The sequence below is a fragment of the Myotis nattereri genome (genome assembly GCF_964212035.1).
Source record: "Myotis nattereri genome assembly, chromosome: 12".
In the NCBI taxonomy this organism is placed as follows: Eukaryota; Metazoa; Chordata; class Mammalia; order Chiroptera; family Vespertilionidae; genus Myotis; species Myotis nattereri.
Genome location: NC_138087.1, coordinates 8,712,862 through 8,726,724, shown reverse-complemented (window position 1 = coordinate 8,726,724; position 13,863 = coordinate 8,712,862).

Here is a 13,863-nt window from a genome sequence, read left to right as displayed (position 1 = left end):
TTTTCGGGAACCCCCTATGACTGCTCTACAAGTGCACAAGACTGAGAATCACTATGTAAGATTAATAGTGGGAAAGTTCACTCCAATGATACTTGAAGAAACTATATGAAGTAACTAGACGAGCCCAATCGCATTTTCCTCTACCGTGTCCAAAGTTTAAGCTTTAAATTACATAAAAATAAGAATGAGAAGAAGAAAGCCTCCAAACATTTGGAAGTTAAGATGCACACTTCTAAACAATTCATGGTTAAAGTGCCATCTGAAGGGAAAATTTTAGGTGACAGTTCTCAAACTTACTTATACATTAAATGCAGTCTGTCAGAATATTAACAGACCTTTTTTTTAGGTAGAAATGGACAAGCTAATACTAAAGTTCATATGGAAATTAAAAACATAAAATAGCCTATCTAGTTTAGAAAAAATCTCAGGCTTTAGCTACCTGAATTCAAGATTTACTGCAACCTATGTTAATCTAGACAGTGAAATTCTGGCACAAAGCTAAGCTTGTACATCAATGACACAGAATCAAGAGTTCAGAAATAAGTCCTACTTTTTGTTATCAACTGAATTTAACAAAGTCCCGTGACTACTCAAAGGGGGGAAATCTAGTCTTTTTAAATGAAGATATGGTGCTGGGTCAAATGGATATCCGCTAGCAAAACAAAAACAAAAAAACTTACATCACACTGCACAAAAAATGATTTCAAAATTGATCACACACCCAAATATAAAATCAACCCTTAAAATTTCTCAAAGAAAATACAGAAGTAATCTTTATGACATTTTAGGTATGACATCAAAAGTGTGATTCATACAAGACAAAAATTGATAAATTGGACTTTATCAAGATCAAAAATGTTTGCTCTTCAAAACCTACTGTTAAAAGAATGAAAAGTTATGCCACAGATTGGAGTAAATACTTGAAAATCACATATCTGGTAAAGAACTTTTGTCCAGAATACAAAGCATAAACAACATTTAAACTTAATGAAGAGACAAAGAACACTTTTTGAAATAGGCAAGAGATTTGACTAGGCATTTCACTATAGAATGTATATGAGTGGCCACTAAGCAGATAAAAACATAGTCAACATCATTAGTCATTAGGGAAATGCAAATTTAAGTGCAAGATCCCATTTGACACCCAATAAAATGTCTATAATAAAGAAGATAGAGACTACCTAGTGTTGGCAATCAGGTGGAAAAAGTGGAAACTTTATACACTGGATGGGAATAATGATACAGACTCTTTGGAAAGTGGTTTGGGAGTTTTTAAAACTTCAAAGATAAACCTACCAGTTTCATTCCTAGGAATGTACTCAAGGGAAATTAAAACATTTATCCACACAAAGACTTGCACAGGAATACTCATAATAACATCAAACTGAAAACAATCCAAATATCCATCAATAGACAACCAAAATGTGGACAACTATACAATGGAACAAAAAGGAACAAGATGTTAACATGTGCTCCAAAACGGATGAACTTTGAAAACATTATGCTAAGGAAGCCAGACTTGAAAAACTACATACTGTGTGATTCCATTTACATTACTTTCCAGGAAACAGAAATTTAGGGAGACTTTTTTTTTTAACTTGTCTTAAATGCTTTTATTTATTTTTCAGGGTTTTTTTTTTTTTAATTTCAAGAAAAATGATCTAGGCAGACTTAAAGCTAGAGCTGGGGTGGGAACAGACATTAATGCAAATTTGGTGACGGTTGCACTATCTAAAAATTAACTGAATGTCATGAATTTTCCCTTGTAATGAGTGAATGTCATAGTATATAAATTATATCTCAATAAAGTTTCTAAAAAGTTAATAAGACATCTTATATTTCGTCTTTCTACAGCTTAAACTTACCACATGCAGTCCTCAGTCTCTCACAGGCTCCGTTTTCTTATTTGGCTCTTTTGTAGGGTTTGGTCTGTGATTTTCTTCTATGTACTTTCTTCTGATGATTTACCTACCCTACGGCTTCAATGGTCACCTCAATTCTGAAAGGACTGAATCTCTAGTGAATTTATATTTTTATCTCCAACCCAAATACACTTCCCAAATTCCATAGCTGGCTCTTCTAAATGTCTACTGGACTGATCCCACTCAATATTCCAGAGATACCTCAGTCTTAATTCATTGACATGGTCTTCATTATCTTCACCTCAACTTCACTGTCAAATCTACAGTCTCTTTTACAAAATTTTTGAATTCTTCTTCTAGTCTCTTCATTGAAGCATAAGCTATTCATAACACGAGTATTATCCTATCAAACCCTAAATATTATAAAAACTTTATTGAAGTTCAAGTTCCTAACCATTAAGTAAGGCTGTGGTGACCTTGGTTTCTGTTTTCATTAATGAGAGTAGTAGCTTTTGCCCTGGCCGGTGTCTCAGTTGGTTGGGCATCGTCCTGTGCACCAAAAGGCTGTTGGTTGGATTTCTGGGCACATGCTAGGGTTGTGGGCTTGATCCCCAGTGGGGGGCATGCAGGAGGCAGCCAGTTGATATTCTGCTCTAATACCAATGTTTCTCTTTCTTTCTCCCTCTCCATTCCTCTCTTTCAAATTCAATAAAAATGTTTTAAAAAGAATAGTTGTTATTAACTTGACATTTTAGTGTGTACTGTGTGCAGCGCTACTTCTGTTACTCTTACCCCTAGACTCAGTGGTGAATGAAATAATTTCCCTGTAGTGTAGAGTTTTACAGTCCAGGGACAAAGACACACACATAAGGAAATGACTGTGAAATGATAGGATCTTACCTCTAGTACAACAAATCCAGGGCAGTACATGCTGGAACAGACAAGAGGGAATATGTCTTTGAAATGTGGATGCTTCCCTCACTCCATGGAGAAATCACTGATTAGCAGAGGACGAGGGGCCTTTATCAATCTCAGAAAATGTTTACAATTCGATGGCTGAAAAAAAAAATGATGCTTTAATTTTCATTTTCTAGATAAATAAATAGATTGACTACTTTTTCCTGTTTATGGGACTTTTTGATTTCCTCTTCCATGAATTACCTTTTCATACCCTTTCCCATATTTCCATGCAGTCCACTATCTTTTATGATTAATTCATAGGAGCACTGTGGTCCAGGCCATACAACCTCCTGATCAAAGGTCAGGCACAGTTGGGGTCAGGAGCCCATTACCTGAGTAGCCAAGGCTGGGGTCAGGGCTGGGCCAGGGCTAGGTCAGAGTGGGCCAGTTTGGGGCAGGGAGGCTAGGGGTTAGGGCAGACACAGGGATGGACTGGGCTGAAGTGGGAGTAAGGGCAGGGTCAGGGCGGGGTCAAGGCCAGGGTCAGGGCGGGGTCAGGTCGAGTTCAGTGACCCTGGCGATGGGCAAGGAGAAGTGGACACGTGGAGGCCGAGGCCCAGGTTGGCCAGTGGACCTGCTCTGGCTACTGCTGCTACTGCCCTGGGTCGCCCCGGGGCCGAGACGGTCCCTGGCCACGGCCACCCCTGCCCCAGCTCCAGGCGAGCCAGTGGAGAGCGGCGCCCCCGCCCCCACGGTGCAGCGGTTGGCCCCGGGAGCCCCAGGTACACGGGCGGCGCTGTGTGGGGTGACTTCTGGACACTGCTGGGCTGGGACACGGATCCGGGGCCGGGTCACCCCAGTCGTCCTCCCCTTTGCCCTCCCCTTCACTCGGCAGCCTAGAGACCACTCAGCGAAGGTGGTCTCAGCGCCTCCTCCACTCCCGGCCTCTGGTGGGAACTGCCCCAGGACATGGGGGCGGGGCGTGGAACGGGCGCTGGGGAGAGGAGAGCACCAGGACCACTGAAGGAGGGGCCCCGAGTTAGGCCGGGGGTCCCAGTCCCCTCCCTGGGCAAGGATTCACCTCTCAGAGCGTCTGGACACACCCCTGCACCCATCCTTCTCAGGTGTGAGTCCTAGAACCAGGGTTATAGGCAGAGCCCACCCCTCTTATTTTATTTTTCAAGTACACTTGACATTGAATATCATTTTATATTCGCTCCAGGTGTGCTTCACAGTAGTTAGACATCTATATAATTTATGAAATAATCCCTATCGTCTAGTACCCACCTGGCATCATACATAGGTATTACAGCATTATTGACTGCATTCCCTACACTGCACTTTACATCCTCCTGACATCTTTGTTGTTAACCCTCACCTGAGGATATTTTTTTCCATTGATTTTTAGAGAGAATAAAAGGGAGGGAGGGAAGGAGGGGAGGAGGAAGGGAGAGAGTGAGAGAGGGAAACATTAATGTGAGAGGGAATCATCAATGTGAGGGACATGCATCTGGACTGGGGGCTGGGGATGTGCTCTTAGCTGGAAGTCAAACTCAGGACCCTTCAGTATATGGGCGGATGCTCTAATCATTCAGAAACACTGGCCTGTGCAATACATTTTTAGTTTGAAGTAATCCCATTTGTTTATTTTTTATTTGGTTTCCTTTGCCCAAGGAGGCAAAAATTTATAGAAAAAAAATTAAGATAAATGTCAAGGAGTTTACTGCCTATGTTTTCTTATAGAAGTTTTGTGGTTTGGAGTCTTACATTTTAGTCTTTAAAGCATGTTGAGTTTATGCTTGTATATGGTGTAAGAAGGTGGTATTCCTCTCTCTCTCTCTCTCTCTCTCTCTCTCTCTCTCTCTCTCTCTCTCTCCCTCTCTCTCTCTTTTGCATGCATCTGTCCAGTCTTTTCAACACCACTTACTGAATGGACTGTCTTTACCCCATTGTATATTATTGCTTTCTTTTCAAAAATTAATTGGACATATGAATGTGGATTTATTTCTGGGCTCTTTATTCTGTTCCATTGATATATGTGTCTCTTTTTTATGCCAACACCATGCTGTTTTGATACTATAGCTTTGTTGTACAATTTGATAGCAGGTAGCATGATATGTCCAACTTTGTTCTTTTCTCTCAAGGTTTCTGTGGCTATTCAGAAAAATTTGTTGTTCCATATGAATTTTAGAATTATTTGTTCTAGTTCTGTGAAAAAATGCAAGTGGCATTTTGATAGGGATTGCATTGAATCTATAGATTGCTTTGGGTAATATGGACATTTACACGATGTGAATTCTTTGTATCCATGAGCACAGTATATGCTTTCACTTGTTTGTATCTTCTTCAATTTCTTTCTTCAATGTCTTATAATTTTCTGAGTACAGGTCTTTTACCTTCTTGGCTAAATTTATTTTTAGGTGGGTTTTTTAATTCAGTTGTAAATAGGATTGTTTTCTTAATTTCTCTTTTTGATAGCTCATTATTGGTATATAAAATGTAATAATTTTTATATGCTGCTACTTCACTAAATTCATTTATCAGTTCTAGTAGTTTTTGGTGGAATCTTTAGGGTTCTCTCTATACAGTATCATGTCATCTGCAAATTATGATAATTTTACTTCTTCCTTTCCCATTTTGATGCCCTTTATTTCTTTTCTTTTTACTATATTTTATTGATTTTTTACAGAGAGGAAGGGAGAGGGATAGAGAGTTAGAAACATCGATGAGAAAGAAACATCGATCAGCCACCTCCTGCACATCCCTCACTGAGGATGTGCCCGCAACCAAGGTACATACCCTTGACAGGAATCGAAGTCTGGGCTCTTGAGTCCACAGGCTGATGCTCTACCCACTGAGCCAAACTTGTCACGGCTGCCCTTTATTTCTTTTTCTTGTCTGATTGCTGTGGCTAGGATGTCAATACTATCTACATATATAAAAGCCTAAGCAACCATTCAACCATTCGACCGGTAGCTATGATGCACACTGACAACCAGGGGGCAGACGCTCAATGCACAGGCATGGAAACATGGAAAAGAATGATGAATCTCAGAGGGAAGGGGGAATGGGGAGGGCAGGAAGAGATTAACCAAAGATCTTATATGCATATTAAAGGCTTGGTGCACAGATTCGTGCACCAGTGGGGTCCCTCAGCCTGGCCTTCGGAGATTGGGCTGAAACCAGCAGTCCCACAATCCCCTGAGGGGTCCTGGATTGCGAGAGGGCACAGGCCAGGCCGAGGGACCTCACTGGTGCATGAATTCATGCACCAGGCCTCTAGTGTTGAATGAAAGTGGTGAAAGAGCACATCCTTGTCTTGTTCCTGATCTTAAGAAAAATGCTTTTTGCTTTTCACTGTTGACTATGATGTTAGCTGTGTGCTTGTCACATGTGGCCTTTATTATGTTGAGGTATGTTCCCTCTATTCTAACTTTGCTGAACGTTTTTAATCATGAGTGTATGATGGATTTTTCCAAATGCTTTTTCGGAATCTATTGATATGATCATGTAAATTTTTTATCCTTCATTTTGTTTATGTGGTGCATCACATTAATTGGTTTGTGGATACTGACCCCATCTTGCCTTCCAGGAATAAATTCCACTTGATCGTGGTGTATGATCTTTTTCATATTTTGCTAAGTCCAGTTTACTATTTTTTAAAGAATTTTTGCACTTATGTTTATCAAGGATATTGGCTTATAATTTTCTCTTTTGGTGATATCTTTGTTTTGGGGATCAAGATAATGCTGATCTCATAAAATGAGCTTGGGAAGCTTCTCTCCTCTGGGAGTTTTGTAATACTTTGAGAAAGATAGGTGTTAGTTCTTCTTTGAATGTTTGATAAAATTTGCCTATGATGCCATCTGGTCCTGACTTTTGTTTTTTGTGAGGTTATTATTATTATTATAACTGTTTTGATTGGTCTGCTCAGATGTTCTATTTCTCTTGATTCAGTCTTGGAAGATTGTAGGTTGCTAGGAATTTATCCATTTCTTCCAGATTGCCCAAAGTGTTGGCCTACAATTGTTTGTATTATTTTCTTATAATCCTTTGTATCTATTGTGTAATAGTTTCCCCACGTCCTGCGTGGTTCAGGGTTCAGGATCTGGAAGAGGAGCCACACACAAATGAAAGAGACAAGACAAGAGATAATTTGGAAATGTTGGGGGGCCAGGCAGGCAAGCCCAACTCAAGGGGAAGGATCTCCACCGGTGCTCAGGCCTCACCAGCCTTTTATTCAACTTTGGTTACACATAAAGCCCTTAGGCAGGCAATTGCAGTAGCAGAGAGACTATCTTAAAGGTCAGTAAATATTAGAAGGATTTACTCTGAGACTATTTGATCAGGAAATAGTTTGAGCCCCCATTGTCTGGACTAGACAATCGGTGCATAACTCAGGCCCTTGCCATGGGTTCAAGGTTCACCAGCGTTCCGGGATCCTTGTTTGCACTTCTCTGCTAGTGAAGACAATGGGTGGTTTCCCACATCTATGTGGTGTTAGCTGTCACTTCTCTTTCATTTCTGATTTTATTTATTTAGGTTCTCTTTTTTTCTTGATGAGTCTGGTTTAAAGCTTTATCATTTTTTTTTTAAATCTTTTCAGAGAAGCAGCTATTGATTTCTTTGATGTTTTATAATGCTTTTTAGGACTCTTATTTTTGTTCATTTCTACTCTGTTATTTTCTTCCTTCTATTCACATTGAGCTTTGTTTGTTGTTCTTATTCTAGTTCCTTCAGGAAGTTTAGATTGTGTAAGTTTATATTGTATATTTGAGATTTTTCTTGTTTCTTGAGGGAGGCCTGTATTTCTATGAATTTCCCTCTTAGAACTGCTTTTACTGGGTCCCATAGATTTGGGGGCATTATGTTTTCACTTTCTTTTGTCTCAAAGTATCTTGATATATATGAAATATTTCAGAGAGGAAGGGAGAAGGAGAGAGAGATAGAAACATCAATGATCAGAGAGAATCACTGACGCTGCCTCCTGCACACCCCCTATTGGATATCGAGTCCACAACCCAGGCATATGCCCTGACCGTGAATCACACTGTGACCTCTTGGTTCATAGGTTGATGCTCAACCACTGAGCAACAGTGGCTGGCTCTCTCAAAGTATCTTTTGATTTCTTTTTTGATTTTGTTGTTAACTCATTAATTGTTTAGTAGCATGTTATTTAACATCCATGTGTTTGTGTGTTTTTCAGTTTTCTTCTTATAATTGATTTCTAGTTTCATATCATTGTGGTTGGAGAAGAAGCTTGATATAATTAAAATCCTCTTAAATTTATTCAGACTCTTTTTCTATCCTAATATGTGATCTGTCCTATAAAATATCCCATGTGTATTTGAAAAGAATGTACATTTTTCTGCTTTGGGGTGAAATGCTCCAAAAATATCAATTAAAGTCATCTGGTCTAATCTGCCATTTTAGGCTGCTGTTTCCTTGAAGATTTTCTGTTTGGATGATCTATCTATCCATTGATGTCAATGAGGTGTTAAAATATCTAGAATTGCTGTGTTACTGTCAATCTCCCCTTTTATGTCCCTCAATATTTGCTTTATAAATTTAGGAGGCTCCAACAGTGCTGCCTCCTCTTCTTTCAGAAATGGAGAATTTGAGTCATAGAGGGGGAATGCATTTCTCCACATCCCACAGCTCCAGACTCCTGCCTGTGAACCTCTCGGCCTGAGAGACTGGGGTGGGGTGGGGGGGTGCACAGACACTGAGAAGCCACGATCTCGAGCAGGGCACATTGTTACCCTCTGAGACCTTTAGGTCTTTGATCTTCAGAGTGTGTGTAGCAAGTCCTGTTGGGGAATAGGGTCTGGGATATGTGAGCCTTGGAAGGCCCACTCTGAGGTATCTGTCATCCAGTACATGCTTGCTGTGGCCACCGATGTTTCCCTGGTCCAGCCTACAGGGTTTTCTCAGCTGTGCTCTGCTGCCCAGTCCTTAGCAGCAGCCAGTGAGGGCAGAGTCCAGGAAGTCCTGTGATTTTTGCCAGGCCACTTGACCCTTGGCCTTGCTTTTCCCACATGTGAGGTGGAGAAGGGCCTCCCTGGTAGTGGCATTTGGAATACCACCAGTTTCTCTCTCACAGGCCAGGGGGATTTCTCCACAGTGTGTGGGAAGCCCAAGGTGACGGGGAAGATCTATGGTGGCCAGGACGTGGTGGCTGGCCAGTGGCCATGGCAGGCCAGCCTGCTGTACCATAGCACACACATCTGCGGAGCAGTCCTCATCGACTCCTTCTGGCTGGTTTCCACTGCCCACTGCTTTCTCAAGTGAGTCCTCCTTCCTGGGGCTGCAGCAGATGGGCTGGTAGGGGAGGAAGATGCAGGGGAAGAGGAATAAAGGGGTGATGAATGTCCTCACAACCTGGAATGTCTTCCCCACTCACCTGCCCAGACCCTCCTCATCTTTCATCCTGAGCCCCTGCGCCTGTCCAGCAAGAGATTGGCAGTGTCCATCCAAGCTGCCATACACTGTGGACCGGCTCTTTGCTGCCTCAGAGAATGGCTTCTCCTTAATGCCCTTGTATTCCTGACTGGGTTGGGGCCTGGGGTTGCAAGGACAGCCAACAGCTAGGCAATTCTCATCACTTCAGCAAAAGTGCATGCCTGGGAGGAACTGTGGTGCCAGACTGAGTGGGTGGGAGGTGGGACTCTCTGACGTTAGAGAGTGACATGACCCCTCAGGAATCTTAACTCCTCGGGTCCTTCTGGTGCCTAGTTTCTAACAGAGAAGGAAGGAGCCCAAGGAAGCAGAGGCATCAGAGCCTAAGTCAGGGAGTTGGAGCTCATGTGCCAATTGGCTTTGAGAGCCCAGAGTCCTATTGGCACCTTCTCTGTGCCACACTCCATGTGACACCCTCTGTGGCATAGGGGGTGGCAAGACCCTACTCCACCATGCCTCCATTCTGTCAGGAAAGAAAGCCCAGCCTGGGGTGGGAAGGGCTGACCCCATGGGGAGGGAGGGAGCACAGCCTTCAGCGGGTGTGGAGCAGGAGGCGCTTGCCTGAAAAGAAGGGTCTTGGGCACGAGGAGCACGGGGAAGGGTCTTCCAAGTGGATGAACCATGTGAACAGTCAGGAAGGTGGGAAGCTTTATCACTTGTGTTCAGGGAACAAGGTGAGGTTTTGATTCCTGCACTCATTTTCTCATTTACACATCTTTAGTGAGTGCTTTTAACCAATTGAACAAGCAGCCCTTGGGAGAGAAGGTGTTTAAATAAAGGAAGGGCAGGAAGTGTTTGGGCCAGGAGGTAGGTCACGGGAGACTTGAGAAGGGTCAGGTTAGAGCTAGAATTGAGCCAAAGCCTCATGTGATGGTCCCACCGAAGACGCTTCTAGCATTAGGAATCTCTGTTCCTTCAGTTCTAGGGCGATGGGGAAGCCATGTGCCCTGAGGTTGTGAGTAGACTATCAACCAGCCTCAGGAAAGAAGGGCTCCTGACAGTGTGAAAGGGGTCATGTAGGACAGAGGGGTCCACAGGAATGTGGGCAGTTAGACAAGGATGCAGGGAGAGAGAGCTGGCCCACACACTCAGCGGTGATGGTGACTGTGGGCCATTCCCCCTCCAGTAAAACTGGTGCCCCAGAGGACTACCAGGTTCTGTTGGGAAGCACCCAGCTGTACCAGCACACGCAGCACACCCGGAGGATGTCTGTGAACAGGATTATCATGCACCCAGACTTTGAGAAGTTCCACCCCTTCGGGAATGACATAGCCATGTTGCAACTGCACCTGCCTGTGAACTTCACCTCCTACATCAGCCCCGCCTGCCTCCCAACCCCTGGAATACAGCTGCCTAGCCACTCGTCCTGCTGGATAACTGGCTGGGGAATGCTCAGCGAGGACAGTGAGGGGGTGTGGGAGAGGTTGTGGGATGAAAGTGGGGAGGGGGAGAGGGAGGAAGGGAAAAGAAAGGAGGAGGAGGAGGCAGGAAGAAGGGAGGAATAGCTGAGACTGAAATGTCCCCACACAAAGATGCCACTGGTCCTTGGCCCTCTATGCCTCTTTTCCAAAGGCCTGGACCATTCTAGTTCTAGTTCAGAAAAGTGTGTGATTCTGAAGGATATTTGAGATTTGGAATCAAGAATCTGGGTTCTTAGAGTCTTCATGGTTCTTGATTTCAAGGTTTTTAATCAGCCATAGATCTGAGATGACTTGGTTCTACTCGTAGGTGATGCTGGGGGCCTGTCCCATTCCAGGCCACTGCCCAGCACCCAGCTTTCCCATGACCCGAGAAGGTGCTTGGGAAAAATGGAAAACACACACACATTTATGGCTTCTGGCTTCTGATCTTGCATAATCAAGTTAGAATGATCACCACTTAAGAACCCTCAGAACTTCACTTTGGCAAATTGTCTACTTCATAGCCTTATTAGGTGAACTGAATAACACAGAAAACAAGTGTGATTTTTTAGATTGAAAGGAGAAATATAGGCAAAGACTTATGGGCAAGAGTGTTTTTTAAAGAAAAGAGTGTTAGTAACTTGGAGAAATGCTCATGGTGTAAAGGGAAATGTAATATATATTTGTAATTATTTGTAAGGTCATAATTTGGTATGGTCTTTCTCAACAGAGGTGCTACAGGCATTTTGTACAGACCATGTCTTCATTGAGTGGGAGATGCCAGTACCCCTGGCCTTTGCCTACTAAGTTGTAGGAACTCCCCCTAATCATAGGACAACCGGGGACCCAATATATTCTCTCTCTCTCTCTCTCTCTCTCTCTCTCTCTCTCTCTCTCTCTCTCCACATGCATGTGCAATTCACACACACACAGTCTGGTTCTTTCTTGATAGAAGGAACCACATCTTACTTGTTGTGAGATCACAACCTGTGCCACAGGGCTTGGCACCTGGTAGCTACCGCACTGCTGCCACCCTGGTTCAAATATGTTATATGAATAAAGACTCCAGACTGGTCTTCCAGCTCTGACCTTGTGCTCTCTGCTTTAGTCTCTCTATACAGCTGACTATTTGCTTTAAAACATGAGCCATGTCACTTTCCCCCTCAGCACCCTAAGTGCTTTGTTATCTGTGCTTAGAAAACAATACAAACTCTGTACCTTAGCTATCAGCCCCTGCATGACGTTGGCTCCCATCACTCTCTGCCTCATCTCCTACTGCATCCCTTACACACACCACCACAGCCACAAGGCCTCCTTCCTGCCTTGAACATGCCGAGGTCTTCCTCATCTCAGGGCCTTGACCTTGGCTATCTTCTCTGCTTCACTGGCTCTCCCTAATAATCTTTGCATGACTCATTTCTACTTTACATTTACAACTCAAGCTCCTCCTCTGAGGAGTTGCACTTGGTCATGTGAGCTAAAATAGATAATCCCTACTATCACATCTTTCTGTTTTATTTCCTTCACACTACTTATTAGATGTAAAATAATTAAATTTACACCACTTACCCTGTGTCCCCCAACAAATATGTTTCCCTGTATCATTAGTGTCTAAAATATACCCAGCAGAAAGAGAGATGAATAGGTGAGTGACTGGATGAGATGATGGATAGGGTGTGTGTAGGTGGGATGATGCGTAGGTAGAAGGGAAGATGGATGGGTGGGTGGATGGGTGGTGAATAGATGGAGTGAGCAGATAAATTGGTAGGTGGAGGTAAGGATGGGTAGGAGAATGATAGAGGGATGGATGAAATGGTGAGTGATAAGCAAGTAGATTGAAGATGAATTGATGGATGCGGATATGAGGAAAGATGGGTAGGTGAATGGAGGAATTCGTAGATGGAAGTAGGGGAAAGATTAATGATAGAAAAATGGAGAATGTATGAGATTGTCATGAAAGGGTAGGTGGGTTGGTGAATGGTTGCTAAACCCCAGTGAATGGCATGTGTTGGTAGGATTTGCCTTTTATGTTTGTGGAATAGAAGAGGTATGGTCTATTGTTATGAGAGAGGTGGAGGGAGTAGGATGAGTTTAAAAATGTTTGAGAAACAGGACAGGAGTGATAGAGGATAGGTAGAAGACTGAAGCCATGTAGCATGCTCAGCTGTGCTGAGAAAACCTCGTGTGTAGGGGGCAGTGGTTAGCACTAGGACAGAGTCGGGGTTCAGCGTAGCCTGGTCTCTCCAGCTAGGCTACAGTGCACTTCACTGATCTCCTTATTCTCACAGAGCAACTACTCCCGCCCTTCCATCTCCAGGAGGGCAAGGTGGGTCTCATTGAGAACAAGTTATGCAATATGTTATATGGACAAAGACTTGGCACAGGCAAGACCAACTCTGTGCACGAGGAGATGCTGTGTGCCGGGGACATCTTGACAGGAAAAGCCATCTGCCAAGTGAGTGAGGCCATTTCTGTTCTTCCTTTGCCTGAGCTCAGGCCTCAGTTTCCCCAGGGAAGCCTGTATTGTCTCTACTCCCTTTGTGAGACCCCTGGTACTTCCCGTTTCCTCCCTCTGCATGTCTTTCCTGGGCTCCATCCCTCAGCAGTGTCCCCCAGGCTAGTCCCTTCTTATGCCCATCCCCCATGACAGTGTCTGCTGGAAGGCCTTCAAACAGCATCTATTTTTTAAAAAAATATTTTTATTGATTTTAGAGAGGAAAGGAGCGGGAGAGAGAGATAAAAACATTAATGATGAGAGAGAATTATTGATTGGCTGCCTCCTGCATGCCCTTTACTGCAACCCAGGCATGTGCCCTTGACTGGGATCGAACCCAGGACCCTTCAGTCCGCAGGCCAACACTCTATCCACTGAGCCAAACCAGCTAGGGCAAACAGCATCTATTTTTAAGGCATATTTTAAAAATTTTATTGAAATGTAATGTACATTCAAAAGAATATATAATTATTAAGTATATAGTTTAATGAATGTTCACATACTGACACATGTGACCTACTCCCCGGATGCCCCACTCATGCCCCCTTCCTTTCACCAGCATCCCAGGGAGCCACCATCTTCACTTTTAACGCCTTAGATTAGATCCCAAATTTTACATAAGTCAAATTTATTCCCATTTGTTCATCATTTGTGTCTTAACATTATATTTGCTCTACTACATGTCTCTTCCCTGTAACCTCAGTGTCCTCCTTCATAGCGTGGATCTCGAGGCTTCCTTCACCGAATT